This window comes from Felis catus, chromosome D2 (assembly GCF_018350175.1).
Source record: "Felis catus isolate Fca126 chromosome D2, F.catus_Fca126_mat1.0, whole genome shotgun sequence".
In the NCBI taxonomy this organism is placed as follows: domain Eukaryota; kingdom Metazoa; phylum Chordata; class Mammalia; order Carnivora; family Felidae; genus Felis; species Felis catus.
Window position 1 is genome coordinate 42562072 of NC_058378.1, and position 21292 is coordinate 42583363.

The following is a 21292-nucleotide window of genomic DNA, read 5'->3' on the forward strand; positions in this document are numbered from 1 at the left end:
AAAATAACTTTTTTTTAGAAAGTTATATACAATTATGCATTATCAGGTAACTAAGAACTAAAAACAGTATCATAAACCATAAAACTCAAAGAATTAGAAGCAATAAATAGCATTAGAGCTAAAGAAAAACAGATTGAACTAGACTATCCACTCAAATTGTGAGAGAAGAAAATATTAAGAGGAATATTTGATTTCTTGAATAACTATCACATAGGTCAGCTGGAATAGAATACTGAAAGATAGAATTGAAGAAAATGGCTATGGAATAAACATTGAAAATTAAAGTGATTTACTGGTTCTGGGTAAATTATGATACAGAAGTCAGCAGCAAAATATAGAATAATTAGGTCCTTCTCTTAAATGAGTGAGCCAATATTATAATATCGAGCCAAATTTTCATTTATGTGCAACAGCAATGAAGGTATTCTTGACATGAAAAGCTGCATAACAATGAAGAGGTTATTCTCAGTAAAAGCCATAGTAACTAATACTCACTGAGCACAGCCCTATTGGCCCCAATCTGTGCCAGTCATTTCTCTATGACCCATCATGTACTAACCTGTTCTATCCTCACAATCTAGCAGGTAGGTACTATATTATTATTATTATTTGGGGCACACAGGTTAAATCATCTCCCCAGTGGGATACAGCAAGTTAGTGGTAGAGCCAGGATTTGAACCCAGTCATCAGATTCAAATCCCAAGGTCTGAACCACTGTCTGATGCTGAATCTGAAGGTGGACAGCATGACATCCAGCACAGTGGTTGTTATGGGTTCGGGTTGACCATCAGACCCGGGAGACACGATGGGCTTTCACCAAACACTAAACTGGAAAGTTGATCGAAGGACGCAGGACAAGAAATGCAGCAGATACTCATCTTCAACTCACTGGAAGAAGGCCCAGCAGGCTGCCCAGACTAGCAAACAATACAGTCAGGATGGCTAAAGGTGATCCCAAGAAACCAAAGGGCAAGATGTCTGCTTATACCTTCTTTGTGCAGACATGCAGAGAAGAACATAAGAAAAACCCAGAGGTCCCTGTCAATTTTGCAGAATTTTCCAAGAAGTGCTCTGAGAGGTGGAAGACAATGTCTGGGAAAGAGAAGTCTAAATTTGATGAAATGGCAAAGGCAGACAGAGTGTGCTGTGATCAGGAAATGAAGGATTATGGACCAGCTAAGGAAGGCAAGAAGAAGAAGGACCCTAATGCCCCCAAAAGGCCACCATCTGGATTCTTCCTGTTCTGTTCAGAATTCCACCCCAAGATCAAATCTACAAACCCTGGTATCTCGAGATGTGGCAAAGAAGCTGGCGAGATGTGGAATAATTTAAGTGACAGTGAAAAGCAGCCTTACAACAAGGCAGCAAAGCTGAAGGATAAGTATGAGAAGGATGTCGCTGACTAGAAGTCTAAAGGAAAGTTTGATGGCACAAAGTGTCCTGCCAAAGTTGCCCGGGGGGAGGAAGGAGAGGGCGAGGGCGGGGAGGAGGGCGAGGGCGGGGAGGAGGGCGAGGGCGGGGAGGAGGGCGAGGGCGGGGAGGAGGGCGAGGGCGAGGGCGGGGAGGAGGGCGAGGGCGGGGAGGAGGGCGAGGGCGAGGGCGGGGAGGAGGGCGAGGGCGGGGAGGAGGGCGAGGGCGGGGAGGAGGGCGAGGGCGGGGAGGAGGGCGAGGGCGGGGAGGAGGGCGGGGGCGGGGGCGGGGAGGAGGGCGGGGGCGGGGAGGAGGGCGGGGGGCGAGGGCGAAGAGGAGGAAGAGGAGGAAGAGGAAGAGGAGGAGGAAGAGGAGGAAGAGGAGGAGGAAGAGGAATAAAACAAACTGTCTCCTTGTGAATACCTTAGAGTAGGAAGCGCCGTCATTGACACCTCTCTTATTTGAGGCGTGTCTGTTGCCCTTGTTAGGTTTAATTACACAATTGGGTCGTGGTCATATTGTTGTCTCTTCAAAGTGCTCTAGAAATTGTCAGTGGTTTACGTGAAGCGGCCATGGGGGTCTGGAGCACCCTGAAATTGTATCAAAGGTGTACATATTTCCAAACATTTTTAAAATGAAAAGGCTCTCGTGTTCTCCTCACTCTGTGCACAGACAAGGCATTTAAAGATGTTTCTAGGGGCGCCTGGGTGGCGCAGTCGGTTAAGCGTCCAACTTCAGCCAGGTCACTATCTCGCGGTCCGGTCCGTGAGTTCGAGCCCCGCGTCAGGCTCTGGTTTGATGGCTCAGAGCCTGGAGCCTGTTTCGGATTCTGTGTCTCCCTCTCTCTGACCACCCCCCCCCCCCCGCCCGTTCATGCTCTGTCTCTCTCTGTTCCAAAAATAAATAAACGTTGAAAAAAAATTTTTTTTTAAATGAAGATGTTTCTGGCATTTTCTTTTTTGAATTTGTAACGTGGTGTTAACTCTATGGTTATTGGCTAGAAATCCTGAGTTCAACTGTACATATCTATAGTTTGTTTAAAAAAAAAAAAAAAGGACAACCACCAAGACAAGATCTTGATTGATGCTCCTTGCGAGGCTTGAGGCTGTGGGGAAGATGCCTTTTGGAGGGGCTGTAGCTCAGGGCGTGCACTGTGAGGCTGGGACTGTGGACACTGCAGTGGGCATCTGTTTAGCTTCAGGTTGTCTTGTTTCTGTATATAGTGACCTAGCATTCTGCTGGCATTCTTAGCTGTGGAAAAGGGGGGGGGGGGGGGGGTCAGCTGGCACGAGAAGTATTTGGATCTTTTTTTAGTTAAGCGCGGTAGTTTTAAACTGTTTTTGAAACAAACCGTAGAACCCTTCATTGTCAGCAAAGCGAAGAGCCACTGCATCAATGAGAGTTCAAGAACCTGCTGTACTAAATACAATTTGCAACGTTCTGTTATTTTTTTGTATGTTTAGAATGCTGAAATGTTTTTGAAGTTAAACAGTATTACATTTAAAAAAAAAAAAAAAAAAAAGGCCCAGCAGCTATCTTCACGTCTTATTTACGTGACACAAGTACCATTGCCCCAGACAATGGCTAAAAGCTGTGTAGAAGTTACCTTGACACAGAGCCGCAGCCTCAGTTTCTCACCCATCTTTCTACTCACCTAGGCTGAGGCCTGCATGCCAACTCACAGGCACAGTCCCCCACAGCAGCAAAGGCAGCTACAACATTCCACATTTATCATGTTTGGTTTTTAAGAAAATCATGCTCGGAGAAGACAAGCTCCGAGGTCATTCTCACAGGCAGGCATAGACCCACCCAGGCCAGAGATGATCTCTGTTACAGCTAAGTACTTTGTATTTGAGACAAAGATAGCATGAAGGGGGCAGGGGCAGAGAGAGGTGAAAAAAGAATCCCAAGCAGACTCCACACTTTCAGTGTAGAGCCCAATACGGAGCTTGAACTCAACGAAACCGCAAGATCGTGACCTGAGCTGAAACCAAGAGTCGACACTTAACTGACTAAGCCACCTAGGGGTCACGGGAATTTGGAGCTTCTTGTAGAATGCATAATTGCTCAGTTCATTGTTCTCACATCATATGAATCCATTTTCGGCTTCAAATGTAAAAACAAATCCCAAAGAGAAGGAACAGGAAGAGTCAGGTGTCTATTCCAGTTATACAGACCAAATCCTTTCTCTAGGTAGCACTCCTTCTAATGGTACCATGGAGTTTTTTTGTTTTAATTCTGTAACTACCTGGAAAAGCATCAGTACCCAAAAAGGCTGAGGCTCCTGAGTCATTAGGCCAGTGACAGAGACCAAAGCAGGCTGTGATGAAAACCAGCAGGCCAAGTCCAGGAACTCACCAGGAGACTAGTTCTGATTTGGGGAAGCAAAGCACATACAAATATATATTCCACACACTACAAAGGCCTCCCTGAAAACTCAAGAGAAGGGATAAGACATGTTCTTAGAAAGTCAACAAGAGCTAATCAAAGGCTGACAGGCTTCTGAAAGGATCCCTGCGTTTATTTCCAAGGTGGTCTTTGAAGGTGTTTCAGAAGTCAAGGACACTAACAGGAAGAGTCAACACAAAGTTAACTGGAGTTAAAAAAGAACAAACAAAAAGGCCTGTTTTGTCTTCCCAGAGGTAAATGGGAAGGAACAGCATGAGAAGTGCTTAGGTCAGAACCCATTGCTACTGACCTGTTAGCTTCTGGGGCCAGGGCCACCCCTCTCCAAGGGACAATCCTAGATCAAGTATCAGTATATGGACTCTCAGCCTAAATATGGAGAAGTTTAAGGATGGCTGAATAGGTAAATCCATAGCATGCACCCACTCACAACCCTCTTGGGTCAAGCAAAGATACATGTTACTATGTCATTCTTTATAGCTGACATCAGCAAACTGGCCCATGGGCCAGACCCAGCCATCACCTGTTTTAGTCAAGTTTTACTGGAAATACAGCCAAGGCTGACCTCATGAGCACGCAACCTGCAGTCACTGAGGAACCACACTTAGGGCCCCATATTTAGTTTAATGGGCCACTGTAGACTTTTTTAAATTCTTCAACACAGAGCCACAAGTCTTGATAGTGTACTGGGCCCTACATACCATGTAGTGGGTCCTGAACATAGCTATGTTTATGAATAGTCTATGGCTGCTTTTGTACCAAAAAGGCAGAGTTGAATAGTTCCAACAACCAAAGACATTAGATGGCCCTTTGCAGACAAAGTTTGCTGCTATTGCTTTATATGATACTACATTGTGCACACCCTATATAGAATAGAAAGGAGCACGGTTGTGCTGTAACAGAAACTGCAGGCTTGGATTAACACGACCTAGACATAAGCCGGGCTCTGCCTTTGGTAGGCTCATTGGCCCTACTTTACCTCATTTCTCGCCCTCAACTTCCTCACCGTTATGTAAAAGTTGTATCCTGTATTACCAACATTTTAATCGCAAATGTTCTTTGTGTAAGAGATCTTATACCTCTATAAGGAAAAATGATGATATAATAAAAACTTAGGAACTTGTCACGAAGTGTGGGAAGTAAGAAAACCCAGCTGGTTCCTAGTCATTTGACACATCTTTGGAAAGCCTGTAGACTCACTGTGTCTTGGAACATCCTTCAGGAAGAAGGAGCATTAATTTATTGGCTGACTCCTTGCCATCTTCTGTTGAATGTTCTTACTGGTTACAGCTACCCCCAAGGATGATTAACTTTCTCCCAAGTTGTATCACTCCACCCTCCGAGCAGCCAGCTGTGTATCAAGTCAAGCTGAACCTGACACTGGAGCTGCCATAGCAACAATGGGAGAATGCTGAAGGTCTGCTTCTACCTCTAGGGCCTGAGCCCAGCTGGCACCTCAGGAAACAAGATAACTCAGAAGATAATTCACAATATTAATTCTTCTAATCCATGAAAACATTTTCCATTTATTTTCATCTCCTTTTATTATTTTTATTTGCATCTCCTTTAGTTTTATTACTTTTGTAGGATTTCTTTTTAATCTTTTTATAATTTTCAGCATACTTTGTAGTTTTTATTCTTTTAACATTCATCTTTGAGAAACAGAGTGTGGGTGGTAGAGGGGCAGAGAGAGATGGAGACACAGAATCTGAAGCAGGCTCCAGGCTCTGAGCCATCAGCACAGAGCCCAATGTGGGGCTCAAGCTTAAAATTGTGAGACCATGACCTGAGCTGACATTTAACTGAGCTACACAGATGCCCCCAATGTAGTTTTTGGTACAGAAGTCTTTTACCTCTTTGGTTAGGTTTATTGCTATTTTAATTTTTGATGCTATTATAAATGGAACTGTTCATTTCCTTTTGGGGTGGTTCATTATTAGTGTATAGAAACACAACTGATTTTTATATGTTGATTTTATGCCCTGCCATTTTATTCAAATAAATATTTTAAGGCTTTGCAGTCTATATGCAAGTCATTGTAGTGCACCACACTAACAGAATGAAGGCTAAAAAACACATGATCTTCTCAGTACACAAAAAAACACTTGACAAAATTCAACACCCTATCATGATAAATAATGCTCAGAAAACTAGGTGTCAAAGTAATATACCACAACATATTTTTTTTAAAAAGCTATGTATGACAAGCCCACAGCTAACATCATACTCAATCATGAAAAATTCAAAGTTTTTCCCTTATGACTGGGTACAAGGCAAGAAAGCTCACTCCTGTCACTTCTATTCAAAATAGTACTGGAAATCCTAGCCAAAGCAATTAGGCAAGAAAAATGAATCCAGATCAGTAAAGAAAATGAACTATTAGCAGATGATATAATCCTATATTGACTCTTTGTTATTTATTTTGAGAGCACATGCGAGTTGGGGAAGAACAGGGAGGGAGGGAGAGCATTCCAAGCTCTGACAACATGCAGCCACATGCAGGGCTCGACCCCACAAACCACGAGATCATGACCTGACCTAAAACCAAGAATCGGATACACTCAACCCAGTGAGCCACCCAGGTGCTCTGCTAATTAACTTTTAATCATGAAAAGGTAACCTCTCAAATTTTGACAGTTGGAACTTCAAACACCCACTGTATATTCTATCTTTTAAATTAAAGAAAAAGTTTTGTAGTTCCTTTTAGTGACATCTTAATACTCTTTTCTCTGCTTAAACTCTTAAATGCTTCTTACAGTCCTAGGGGAAGAACAGGGACATATGAATACAAACTGTCTGCAATTAGATCTGCTTATCAACAAGGGGTTTGAGAACCAAGTGACCAGAGTATTTCAGGAAGACACACAACATGCTTTCCCAAGATGGATGCCCCAGAGCATTCCCTCCCCACACCTGTACCCTATGTACACAATGCTTAGAAGCCAGACAAGTAGAAGTTGGATTTGTGGCAAATTGAGAATAACCAAAGTATACTGGGGCTTCTGGAAGTAGAAACTGGGTGCATGTAGAAATGCTGGAGGAAAAAGTAGGCTTTTCCAAAAGTATGCTTTCGGTAACATGCTGCATTACCACCATATAACAAAGTTCTAAAATAGCTTTGGTATGTGATTCAAAAAGCTCAGTTTGTTAAAAGGGTGGATCCCTAGGTATTCCACCCAAGACAGCTGGCCCATTTCACTGGAAACTTAAGCTCAAGGAGTCTTAAATTTTGACTATTGTTCACAAAATTTGTATTCTAGCAGGGTGAAGTTTCATCTGAACTGTTAATTCTACCTGAAACCCATCAACATTTCCCTCCCCCATGATATTTACAACTTGGGAATGAAACAAGGTAAGGCAGGAAGTCAGCAAACTTTTTCTGTAAAGGACAAGATAGTAATATCTTAGGCTTTGCAGGCTATAAGGTGTCTGTTGGAATTACTCAATTCTGTCCGGGTAGCATGAAAACAGCTATAGCCAATATGTAGATGAATGAGGTTGGCTATAGTCCAATAAAACTAAATTTTACTTTAAAAACCAAGTAGCTACCAGGATTTGGACCATGGGGCATAGTTTGCAGACCCTCACTATAAGTAAGTGAGAAACCTCAATCTTAGCACTGCCTTCTTGGAAGACCTAACTATCCTAGCCTTAATTGCAAATGTGGCAAAATTTCTCATCCAAAAGATGTACTGCCCCACTTGGTCCTGAGTCCCCTCTTCTTTTCCTATGTAAGTTCTTTGTGCTATCAATCTGAACTCCTCAAGCAAAAGTGTGCTATCCCCAGGCTAATAGCTGCCCCATTTCTGACAGTGGGTAGTCAAGCCTGCTCTGGTCTAGCAGCCAGCTCTCCCATTTCCGGCAATGACTGATAACACGAGGGAGCCTTTGCACAAAGAGAGCTGGCTCAGCAAGCTCAGGAGAAAATGATTTTCTCTTTCAGTAGGAAAAAAAAAAAAAGGTTAAAAATGCCAATGTTGTGTTTGCACTATAATTATTCTATTAATCCTGACCTTGAAAACTGAAAATCAACTACCATATAATCGTAGCATAATTGTCTGGTAATATCTGTCCTTGAAACTACAACACTGGAATCCATTCTCAGAGCTGGAATTCACACAGTAATTAATCTTAAACTCTTGGAAGAACTCAGACACAGCAAAATATACGTTCCTTAGTCAACTCTTGATGAAGATACTGTAAAGTGTCTGATGTATTTGGGCCACAGAAGGTTTACAGTGAAGGAAAGTAAATATGTACTTTTAGATGTGTTTATAACAGGCAACATTTCCTGACAGCTGTAAAGCTGGTAAGGCAGAACTTAGATAGAAGCCCTGTTTTGTCTCTTGTGGGCACCAAATTATTCAATCTAGTAAGTACAAAGGAGCCAATCAGATAATTAGTCATCTGTAACAATACTGGAAGGCTTTATGGAGACCACAAACAGTACCAGTTAACCCATGGCATGACTTACACACAATTGACTTGAAGAGAAGAGCCAATGAGTGGTATGTTATTCAGGAGCTCAGTCAGTTAAAAATACAGACTTTAAAAGGTATGAGGGGTGGGAAAGGAGGAGTAAAGTGAAGGTATAGAGGAAAGAGATATGCTCAGCCAGGAAACTGGTACAGCAGTTGTAATCATGGTCTCACAGCTAGTCTAGCCAAACCTATTTCCTAGTTTCCTTCCAACTTTTATTCCAAGTCAAAGATCCCTACAAACCTTTTAAGTCATGAAATATTAGGACATTACCTTAAACATTGTCTCTGGGGAAGAGGAATGTTACATTTCTGAGCCTGCTTTGTTCTACTTTTCCCTGACACCCAGGAAGAGGGACAGTCTGTTCAGAGACTCCTCAGGCAACTAAAAAGCCAAGAATCCAAACTCCACTAATGCTCACGTTCTGTTTACTAAGTGCTCTGCCTCTCTGGCAAAACTGAACTCCACCTGGAGGACTGAAGAGAATTGAATGCTGCACTCTGAGTCCCAGCATTCTGCCCGTGTGAGGAGAGCAGCCAGGAAGACCTTCCACCAGCCTCACAAACTCTTCATGAAGGCATTTCATTAATATTTCCTGACATCCCCTCTGGGGTTTTACACTCAGATATCTCCCTGGCAGCCAGTTCTGGAACATCTGAGGGGGCTCTGTTGCTGGGCCCCTGTGAATGGGCAGACCAGGGGATTTGTAGCCATACATTTAAATAGCTTATTTATCTGTGCATGTTCCCCATTAATTACTCCTGCCTTCAATTGGATTTGTGCTTAGTAATTTTCTCCTTACACAGATAATACAGATAAAAGCTGATGGGCTGTACTGGCCCTGGGCTGGACAACTGCAAAGCCTTGATGCATTGATGCTGATACGTGCAGAGGAAAGGGATGCCACGGATCACAGCTGGTGGGCTTCTGTGTTCCAGAGCAGGAAGCCTGGTCTACCATTCATGCATATTCCTTTCCACTTCTGATTTTTTCACTGACAGCCAGTAAGACCTACCAACCGAAGGATAACCCTCCAGAATCTTGCTTAATGATTTGTCATAAGGGACACAGGGTAACTTTTCTGTTACTTTCTCTTTAGGTTCCCTGACCCTTAACAAATGGTTGAAGACACTATCAGAGCAGTTCACCAACCCTGGAATTTTGCTGCCTGCATGCACTGTAAGCACTTAGAAGAGTTAGCAAGTATTTTCCATTGAGAGGACTTACATAACACAGGAGTTTGTATTTAGCAGGAAACCTTTTTCTCCTTCATGCCATGTCCTGGTTCTACAAAGTTTTAGAGTTTCTATTCTAGCTGTTCAGTGTTTGGCCAGCCAGCCCATATCTGTCTGCCTTGCTCACCACATCTATTCACCCGACAGGTGCAGACCAACTCTCCCCCAGGAGAACATTTTGGCTAGGACATCGTCAGTGTTCTAATCACCAGTGGCAATGCCAGGCTACCAAGGAGTGCAAATCATCATCAGGGGAGAGTCCACATAATGGCTCTGCACATTCAGCTTGGACTTACAAGCTGCTGTAGGTAGCTTTTATGAATACTGGGGGACAATGCTGAAATTAACAGTAAGCTTTGGCCTGATATCACGGTCACATTGCATTAACGACAGCTCTGGCTTGCCATTCAGCCTGAGCTGCAAACACCTCCTTTCTGCCACTCACAGATCTGATGCTGTTGACTGATTTTGCTTGCACAGAGAATTCAAGGATGACACAGCTGTCTACATAGCAGTGTCCTAGTGAACTTTGAAGTTCAGTGTGAAAGAAGGGAGATCTCTCCACTGGCATCACCTTGAAATAAACTGGTTCTTCATTCAATGTTATCAGTGCTAAAGAAGGCAGTGCCTCCAACAGATCATGTTCCTATCCTCCCCTCATCCCTTTGACAAACTTACCCCTTTTCCTGTGTTCTTTGCCTTAGTAAAGGGTACCATTATCCCCTCAGTTGTCCAAACTAGAAACCGGGGGACTGTTGCTAGCACTTTGCTCTTTTCCTAATCCCACCACCTATACAGTAACCAAGTTCCACCAATTCAATCTCCACAATGTCAATGAACAGATTACTCCTTATTCTCATCACAGACACCTAAGATATTTGGGCTAGACTACTAACATATCCTCAGCTAGGGGCTCCTGCTCCCTAGTCCCTCCCCATTCCCATTCAGCTCAGTCCACCCTCTATACATCATTAATTTTTATCCTAAAATAAAAACCTGCCCATGGCACTCCTATTTAAAACTTCTGATGCCTCCCATAAACTAATAGGATAAATTTCAGACTCTATAGACCATTTTTGCTTTTAAGGTTTACGGCCTTCAAACCGGCCACACATTTTTTCAACTTCACTTCCTCCTGTTACCTCCACACCCTCGTGCTATGTGAGCCCAACCACACCTTCCCAACCAAGCCAAACCCTTTCACATAACCCTCTTCCTTCCTCAAGACCCATTTCTCCTGCCTTCTTAGTGGGGAAAATTCATACCTACTCTCCAAATTCTCTCAAAGATATTACTGTCTTCTGGAAGATGTTCTCAGATACCCTTTACCTATCATGATATAATGACTTTTACTGTGTTGGTAATCAGTATTTCACATGCCTATTATCTAAGGTCACAGTGGGTTTCTTAGTCTCTGAACTTCTAGCCCTCAAAGTATATTCTGTACATACGGATAGTTAAGGAAAGCAGAACAAGAGACCATTAGTGTGTTGCTTAGAAAAAACATACAGAAAGCACAAGTTCTATCTTTTATATGGGTAGACATCCCATAATACTAAAGAGTCCAAGCTTTAGGGGGAAGTGGATGTTGTCGAGATATAACCTCTCTTTGGAAAGCAAGTGGAATCTCCACCAATTTGGCCAACTTCCCTGTATGTATTAAAGCCAGGTATTTTACTAGAAAATCACACTTGCAGGGGCCCCTGGGTGGCTCCGATGGTTAAGGGTCTGACCTCAGCTCAGGTCGTGATCTTGAGTTTGAGCCCTGCATCAGGCTCTGTGCTGACTGTTCAGAGCCTGGAGCCTGCTTTGGATTCTGTGTCTCCCTCTCTCTCTGTTCCTCTCCCGCTCATTCTCTGTGTCTCTCTCAAAAATAAATGTTGTTAAAAAAAAAAATATATCACACTTGCCCCTCAAATCCAAGGCTCTCAGCCAACTCCAAGCCCAGATGGATCAAAGGTCACTGGCATGATACTACCATCCCTGACATGCCCAGATGCACTCCTGTTGTGCATCTGAGTCAAAGACAAGCTGCTGGAAGATCATCACAGCAATATAAATATGGTTCCAAAACTTCAGATCAGGCAGAGCTGGACAGAAGAGGTAAGGGAGTACACATAATCTGTGGAGACAGGAAACAAGATTTTAAGAAAGTCAAAACACATTTTTTTTTCCTTTCAGTATTTATCCACAAAGGAAAAACTAAAAGGTTAATATACAGGTTGGGATTTACCCTTTTGCTGGAGAATGACAATTTTAACACCTGTAGTTGAAGTGCTAATCTGCCAAAAGCTAAGTATCTTAACTCTTATTTTCAGGCTTCATGCGCGCACATGTGCTCACACAGGTTACTTCCCACCAGCAGGCTGAGAATAAAAGCATCAGAACATACCTAGGAATTGGACTAGAGACAAACAGGGAATCCAGTAGGGCAGAATGCATCAAACATGAGTCCTTTAAAAGGCCAAGTCTTCTCCCCACTGGTGTCCAAATGGACACCAGCCCAAGCATGCACCTTGCCCCAAATGACCAGAGGACCTCCAGTTAGACCTTATTTCAGCATCCATTTTCATTGTAGAACTAGATCTTTATGGTTCCACACAGCATGGTCCAGAGTATGAAACTAGAGGATTGGAAAAACACATGCTTTTTATTTCTAGGCATGCTTGGTTCTGTCAACGACTTCAATGCAACAGCCCAAGGTGTGGTTGCGCTCACAACATCCTTAATGTGTGTCAGCTTCTGCATATGAGAAATAGAAAATAAGCCCCACAGCATTGTCATTTCATCTCAAGTGGCAAAAGTAGGGAGCTGACAAGTAACAGTAAGTGTGTAATAAATTCCAGTGATAGGCTAATTCTGTAACCATCTTCATTAGAAATCTGTACTCTTCTGAAGTGAAGAGAAAGCCCTGTATTTGGCTGAGCCAATGACATTCAAAAGCTCCCATGAATCCTCCTCCTCCTCCTCCCATACGTAACTGTCACAGGCTACACAGGCCACACGGCAGGTTAGAAGGCAAAAAGTATTCGATTTTCATCCCTCCTTAGGTGGAGATAAAAGGTGAAGAATGACCAGGATAAATAAGGTCATTCCCCTTGTAGGTCTTGCTTATTTAGATCTCATTTTGAATGCACAGAAACTAATCTCTGCTAGTTGAGATTTTCCCCCCTCACACAATGTGAAATACAGCAGTAAATTGATGATGTTGGTATTTGTAAGTATCTGTAGTCAACAGAGGCAACAGTTTACATAGAGGGAAGAGAATAAAAAGTTTCTTTCCAGAAGGAAGTAACCCATTGATACTACATCAGTTGCTGCTAGGCCAACCCTAAATTCATTTTTGTATAGTGAATAGTTCTCTTTTATTGCATTAATAGTTGAGCAACAACGAGTACTGGCAACTTCCCAAAATTAAATTCTAGAGTCATCAGCTACATCTAATGATACAAGCATCTCTTGGAGCAAAGAGGACTTGGCAGATAAGGATATATGCCCAGATACTTTAAAAAGAGTTAAGAAATAACTTATCGAGAAAGTAAAGCCTTCTCTTTTAATGACAATTTGGACACATAACTTTTTCTTCCTCATTGCACCTCCTGCCCCATTCTCATTGAAAAACCAAAGTTCATAAAATTAGAGGAAAATTTGTAATCAGTAGTGGAAACAGAGGAAGTAAGGATACTCTCAAGTTAGGAACTTCTATAATGCTTCCTATAGAACTGTCTGGGTTGAAGAAAAGTTGATGGCTCATTCCTTTTCTCACCAACTACTCACAAAGTTAGCATAAGAGACATAAGCAGGAGATGTGTGGGAAGGAAGTGGTGCTGAGCCTTGGGACAGCTGATTGACAAAACAGTTTACACCAGCACTGCTGGGAAAGGAAGAAAGATCTGGCAAAATCTTGACCAGTCAGCCCAGCACACTCACAGTACCAAATACAGTATGGGGACTACATGGTCCTCCAAGAGATGGTCATACCTAAACCCCATCCCAAGACCAACTACAAAACTCAATTCATGGGTCTCTTAGCAAAATGAAAATGTAGGGCTCCTTGTTCAAAAGACATCAGAGGCACCTGGGTGGCTCAGTTGGTTAAGTGTCTGACCTCGGCTCAGGTCATGATCTCACAGTTGGTGAGTTTGAACCCTGTGTTGAGCTCTGTGTGACAGCTCAGAGCCTGGAGCCTGCTTTGGGGGGAGAGGGGGAGAGGGAGAGAGGGGGAGAGGGAGAGAGGGGGAGAGGGAGAGAGGGGGAGGGGGGAGGGGGGAGGGGGGCAGGGGGAGGGGGAGAGAGTGTGTGTGTGTATCCCTCCCTCCTTCCCCCTACCCTGCTCGCGCACATGCACGCTCAACAATCAACATTAAAAAAAAAGTGCATTATAAAATTTAAGATAACAGCCGCAGAACCTTACACAAAGCATAGAACCCTTTTAAACATGGGCCCCTGTGTGACTGCACAGGTGGCATGCCCATGAGAAGAGCCACACCTATTTACCTGAGTAACTACTCAAAATTTTCTTGGTCATTCATCACCCTAGTATTAATCTGGGCACCCTCCTCCACTCTAATCCACCCTACCTTTCCACTACATCCTCTGGAACACATGGCCTTTGGCCAGAAAATTCCCCCATTGCTCTCTGAACTCGTCCCCTTCCCTCTTCCTCTCTAACCTGGCTATCCCTGACACTACTGTCTACCCTAAGCCTTCCCAAGCAGTTGCTGAGGCCTTTTCAATTTACCTCTCAGTGAGAGGATGGTAGGAGTCCTCCTTACCCCCTTCACTGTGCTTCCAAACAGTCCTCCCCCATCTTACTCAGAGACACTCCTTGTCACCCATCCACCTTTCACAAATTTATCATCTACTGGCCACCAAGTCAACCCTGCACTCATTCTAGACTCCCAAAAGCAGCATCTGCCCTTCCACCTCTGGCATCCTCTTGGCCAATCTAACATCACAGTGGATAACCTACCCCCAAACCTAGCTTGCTGATCAGCAACCTGACCTCCATACCATCCCCCACTCCATTCCAGCACTGCCCCCCATACTGTAGGCATTCCTTAAATGAAACTGAACCACCACAGAATCTTTTTCAGTTCTTTCAGGTCCTTCTCTCTTCTAGTCAGTTTACTTCAGCACCCCCAATAAGACTATTATTTATCCTCATCGAGACCTCCAATGCATTGACTTCCTCCATTATTGCATTATCCATTACTCCCCTGCTGTCTTTACTTTTCGCTTAGTCTAATTTAGATTCCATTGTTCATCGTTATAATTGCTCCCTTGCAGAGTCATCATCTCCTTTACTGCTTTTCCTGCTGTATATTCATGTGAGAAAACCCCAACTAGCTGCCTGCTAAGGGCCAAATGGAGTCAAAAAAAAAAAAAAAAAAAAAAAGATCCTGGAGTCAAAGGCCAAAATAAAATGATAGCCACACCTTATTGATCCTAGTACCTTTTTTTTTATTTCAAAGCTAAAGAACAGGGGCGCCTGGGAGGCGCAGTCGGTTAAGTGTCTGACTTCAGCCAGGTCACAATCTCGCGGTCCATGAGTTCGAGCCCCGCGTCGGGCTCTGGGCTGATGGCTCGGAGCCTGGAGCCTGCTTCCGATTCTGTGTCTCCCTCTCTCTCTGCCCCTCCCCCGTTCGTGCTCTGTCTCTCTCTGTCCCAAAAATAAAATAAAATAAAATAAAAAAACGTTGAGAAAAAAAAAAAGCTAAAGAACAAAATTCTAAGCACGCAACAAGATAAGGCACACTAAGACAAAGGAACAAAAATCAGATTAGGTGATAAACGTCTTCCCTAAAATCCTACATCAATTAATTCTATGGGATTTTTCATAGTAAAGATTGTGGCTTCAGAATTCTGATCCTTGTAAACTCTCATACATGTCCAAGGACAACAGAAGCAAGCTCTTCCAAGTAGGCTCACCATGTTTATCATCCCCCAAATAAACACACCCTACATTGTGAAAAGAGGAATCAAAGCCAGAAAATCAAGTGAGGAGGTCCCCTCAATAAGAACGACAAAATGAGCAAAATAAGTTGTCCAGATAATTGTTAATATGGTTATAAAACTTACTGTAAATATTAAAAATAAGTCTTCTTGTGAGGATTGAATGTAAACTGTTCTGACCAGTGTCTGACATATAGTGGACTACAATCATTACAAAGAAATTTATTTGTAAACTAATCTCAATCTCCAGTCCCAATCTCTATGAGACAAATTCAAGTAAATTTAGGGGAAAGGAAAGGATGAAGCCCAAAATGTAAAGAGAAAGGAAATAAAAATCACATTAAGTTTTCCTCCTCTCCCAGATTAAGTCAGAAAACACTGTTCTACGAAGCTAATAATTAGATGTGGGAGTATGTGTGCACGCATGTGTAGCTGTTGTTTCATCTAATGCTGTGATCCTCATTCTACAAGTATATACCCTATTTACTCAGCAAAGTGTTGTTTTGTAAATCCACAGGGCCACCATGGAGTGATGCAACTCAGTGGCCCTATACACAGCCCAAATATTCACAGAGTGTGAGTCTTCCTTTGTGGCCCCACAGAAGATATGGCTAAAAAGAGAGCAGACCCCGCTAAAGCTGGGAAGTGGCCTCCTACGGCCTTGGACCCCAAGGCCTCTTGCAAAGAAGCTGGTCTACCTCAACCCACACAGCTAGAGAACAAGCCATTCCAGGATGGAGCCAAAGCCTTGTCACCAGTCCTAAGAGGACTTCAAGATTCCCAGTCTCCGAGCCCAAGACTTCCTGTGGCAGAGTAGCAGTAGTCTACGCTCTTTGCCTTCTGTTATCCTGACTACCCTCACCCCTCCTGAAGAGGTCTTTCAGCACAAGAACATTAAAACAATGCTACATACAATGCATCTTTAACAGCAATGACAGTTATTTGAATTGAGAGGGGAAATTGCCAGAACCAAGCAGCAGAAGGGAGACAGAGAATCATGAGACCATAATTAGATGACACAAGATATCAAAAGAACAAAAAGGAACTGGAACCAAGAGGATACCGATTATCTTAGGGCCAATTGCTTAAATTTCCATAATTTCACTAATTTTGTGTATATAATCATACTCACCTTGAGGGTACATTTATAATCTCCATGTAAGCTGGGAGACCCTCATCCCAGACCCATTTGCTATGATTCCCAAACGTGACATTTGGTCTCATTTACTCAAGTGTGTGTTTGCAAAGTATCCAGAACAGTTATTCTAACAAAACCTGCCTGAGGGGATGGGATGTGGTTCTCGAAAATGCAATGCCCTCACATAATATTATCAAAGGAGATTCTATTTTTTCTGAATTCACAGTATTACTACTGGGGCTTAAGGGCTGTTTGGCAGGGAACAAGATATACCCCCATGAACGTGAATGGCAATACAGCCATGGCAGCTGGATAGATGGAACCCATATACACCTGCTCGCACTCTATCTATAGCACAGGATAATTAACACCCTGCTCACAACCTTCCACTTTCCATTTACTTTGCCAATGCTGCTATTACATACGACTGACTTTCCCAAATTGGATATTAATGATTTACCCTGAAATCTAAGGGTGCTTACAAAGCCTGATAGTCAGTAGTTACAAAATAGAAAACACTCCCTTCTCCCCACCTCGGTGAGGCCAGGCTGAAGATTCATGGGAGGAGGTCTCCGTGAGCTGTTGACAATGAAGGCAGAGGTGGGTAGAGGAAGAGGGGCTGGCTGCTCATCTGCTTCAAACATCTCAGTTGCCTACTGACAGCGTGGGGATCGATTGCAGAGTGAGAGCTCTTCCTGCATAGCTGAACTAATAGAATTCATTCATATTCTCTCATAAAAAGCAAGAGGCACTTCTGTCAGCAGCAGAAAAGCACAAGGATCAGATGCCTGGGCTCTGTCCCCAACCACTCAGGTCCACCTCCAGCCCTGAAGAGCTCTTCACACCCTGTCCCTTCAAGTGCATGTGGACTATCCGGCCTGGGGCTCACCTCCCCACAGGACCTGTCCCTGACACCAATTGTTAGTTTTCTCCATATCCTGCCACCCTCCTGTAGGGAATCAATGTACTGGTCAACTTAGAGAGTTGACTGCTCTTGCGTAAGTACTGGGTCTCAAGTGAAATATTTTTCAAGCAAAAGGCACACTGGTATACAATTACAGTAATACTCAGAACTTATACAGCAACTTCATTTATAAAGCTTTTCCCTATAGATGGTCCACATTTTACCCTTATATCCTCTTACAACCTATGAGGTGAAGGGGTGGACACAAAACCCTATGCTGACTTGTCTGCAACATCTTTAAAGCTACCATCTGGATTAAAACATGCTTCAACAGTTTTTTGTTGTTGTTGTTTATTATAAGAGAGTAAGAGCAGGAGTGTGAGCGCACACATAGGGGAGGGACAGAGAGAGAGAAAGGGAGGGAGAGAATCCCAAGCTCCTTGCTGTCAGCACAGAGCCTGACAGGGGGCTTGAACCCATGAACTGTGAGATCATGACCTGAGCCAAAAATCAAGAGTCAGATGCTTAACCAACTGAGCCACCCAGGTGCCCCTCGACATAAAGTCAAAGATATTTCAGTTTTAATGTTATGTGAACAGAGATCCCCCCACCCCACAGCTGAGCATTACCACATAGGCAATAACCTACAGCCTTCCTCCCACTCTCAAAGCCCCCACACACACAGGAATCTGAGAATGGGAGAGACGGGAAGGGCAGGATTCAGAAAATGATTTCTGTACACATTTCGCACTAAAACCTACGAGGAATTTTATATTTTGAGCTTTATCATAATGCTTCATCCAAGTAAAGCATACAGTATTTCATTTCAGACATAAACAAGAAACAATAAGCGAAGTTGTTTGTCCAAGTTCATCCAGTTGGCAATGACAATGCTATGCTTGAACACAGTGCCTTCGAGTGAATATCCTGAGTTCTTATCACTCTGAGGAGTGGAGGTTGCTGGCTGGAGAAAGTGTTCCTCAACCATTTAAGGGGTACGAAGGGAAGAGCATGTATGGAGTTACCAGGTACTGCACCAGTCCCTTCAGATAGTTATCTCAATAGTTCAAGGCAGGCACCATTGCCATTCAGAGAAAGAAACCTGGCCAAGGCCAAATACCAGAAAATAGGTCAAACTTAAGGCCTATGTGATGGTCAGTCTCACTCCTCAACTTGGAAAACCGTAATTCCAACTCCCAATCTCTCCCTGGTTTCTATTCTGCCCCACCCTTTCACTAATAACCTTCTCTGGGCACAATTGCTTCCACTTCCTTGGGCAACAGAAACATTTCTGGGAAGGCTGACAGAACCTCCCTGAAGCAGGTGGTGAGAACAGTACACCCAGTCTCAGGAGTTCAGACGATGATGGGGGGGGGGGGGGACAGGAAAGGGAAGGGGGTGGTACATGCTCATTACAGTATGGGCTCTGCCCCTTTTGGCTCTGTCATTGTGGACTTTCCACCAAGACACAAGGACCAAGACAGGGTAAAAAAGAGCAGGAAGACAGGACTAGAAGGGGCAATAAACTCAAAAGGCATGTGTACTGTTAAGAGGGAGCATGGAAAGGGTCTAAAAGCAGGAGTTTAAGGTTGACCAAGTTCCAGATCAGCCAGATACTTAATTTCTCAGCTTTAGTTTCTATAGTTGCAGAAAAGGGATGATTATCAGTGCTATGGTGATAATTAAATGAGATAAAGCCTAAAACCTATTTAACCCAGTGGCTGATTCATAACATCCAGTAAATGTTAAATATTCTTACAGGTTTTTCAGCATGAAAAATGACAGACTATCCAGAAGAAAAGGGACCAGGCAAATGTAGGACCATATCAACAAATAGGTATGACTAACCTTACAATTGGCAAGCAAAGCCACATAGGGGAGAAAAGCTTCTTAAATCTTATTTTCAAAAAGAAGCAAATATACTAGGAAAAAAGAATAGAGGAGGTTTCCTTCAATCTGAACGAAGTTTCACAGAGACCACTGTACTCACTGGCATCAGTGGCTGAGAACAAGTTTGGGATCAGGGCACATCCTCTTCTATCCTAAACCACAGATGTGAAACTGACCAACGAACAATTTTCAACAGATGTACAAACTCCCCAGAGCTGTACTTAATGCTCATAACAGAATTGTAGCCAACAGTTGCTGAGAACTCATCCATGCCAGGTGAGACTCTATGCACTAATACATATTGTCACTACACTAAGCACATACTATCCCTTACCACACACCTATCATCATCATTGTATCCTAACTGGGGAAATGAGATACAGGGAAGGAGGAATTTACCCAAAGTCACAAAGCTGTTAAATTGTAAACATGGTTGCAATTTCAAAGAGATCAACTCAAAAGCCCAAGCTCTTAATGGTGGTGCTGACTTTAACCCATAACTAAGCATGATTTCTGAGACTTGAGGGATATAAATATCTTACAGTAGAATTCCAAAAATCTGAATTGCTGCAGCCATTTAAGATACCCCAAGGGACATAGAAAGCAATAGGAAATCCTGGTTTAAGAATGAAGATTAGCAACACAGTTGGCTCTTCTCCTTGAAGGAGAAAAACTAGAATTGTTAATCAAGAATTAACACCTGAATTTTGGAGCGATCAGAAGCTGACCTACCCTAGTTTATTCTCTGATGCTCCACCAACCAACTCTCAGTAAATGATAAGTCCATCATTTGAATTTGGTCCAACCAAAACCTTGAAACCATCCTTGACTCTCCCCTCCTCCTACATGCCACATCTAATCCATCATCAAGTCCTATCAGCTCTACCTTCAAGCTATATTCTCAGAACTCAACCACTTACCACCACCATTGTTGCCACTATGATCCAAGCCAACATCAGCTCATAACTGCTTAAGTGCAATTCCCACTTCTGCCTATGCCCCCTACACTCTATTCTCCCCAGATCAGCCAGCATGAGCCTTCAAAGCATGTCTGTTTAAATGGCATATCTCTGCTTAAAGTCCCCAGATAGTGTCCCATCTCAATCAGAAGAACCAAATTCGTACAGTGGTCTAAAAGACTCTACATGACATGAGCCATAATCTTACACCCTCTCATGCTAGGTTCCCTCCAACTTAGCCACACAAGCCTCCCTTCTCTTGCTGAAATAGGTCAGGTGGCTCCAGAAGGGGGGACCTTTGTAAGTAGCATGAGGCCTTCTTCTAAAACAGACCATGGTACACTTCTGTGTATCCTTTGGGGGGCGGGGGGCTCTGCTCAAATATCATCTTGTCAGGTCTTCTCGGACTACCCTTTTTAAATTAGCATGCTGCCAAACTCAGATGTGCCCATATTACCTATCATTATCTGCATATTTTACTTTTATTTTTTACTTGTACACTTTATTGCCTATGTTCCCCTGCTTCACCATCAGCTCTCATGAGGGCAAGAATTTGGGTATGCTGTATCTCAAGTGCTTAGAACAGTGCCTACAACATAGGAGGTATCTAGTAAGTATTTTCTAAATGATGAATGAATAAAGAGATTGAAAGCAGATAATAAGGTTTATTCCTCTTGGCTTCCCCAACAATCCCTGCCACACAGTAGACACTAAATAAATGTGGGGATTGGAGAGGTTAAATGAGTATCTTTATTAGACATAGTTCTCCAGAAAAACTGAACCAATAGATGAGATGTGCATATGTATAGAAAGAGATTGATTATGGAAGCTGGCTAGTTCAAAATCTTTAGGGTGGGCCATCAGGCTGAGGGAAGAGTCAATATTGCAAGGGAAGTCTGAAGGCTGTCTGCTGCAG

General features: G+C 43.1%; 1 protein-coding gene and 1 pseudogene across 10 annotated transcripts in view; one reads left to right on the forward strand and one right to left on the reverse strand.

Annotated features, from left to right (window-relative positions):
- LOC123381008 overlaps positions 1 to 21292 on the reverse strand; it is a 789636-nt gene that overhangs the window by 662926 nt on the left and 105418 nt on the right. For 2 of the 10 annotated variants that reach the window (XR_006587510.1, XR_006587501.1), the window contains exon 4: positions 2283 to 2661. The exons of 6 other annotated variants lie outside the window; for them this stretch is intronic. The gene's annotated coding sequence lies outside the window, so the exon portion shown is untranslated. Of the gene's footprint in view, positions 1 to 2282; positions 2662 to 9400; positions 11653 to 21292 lie in introns of those variants that run through there. 2 more of the 10 variants (XR_006587507.1, XR_006587496.1) reach the window with 1 other exon arrangement.
- LOC101083712 lies at positions 939 to 1809 on the forward strand (annotated as a pseudogene).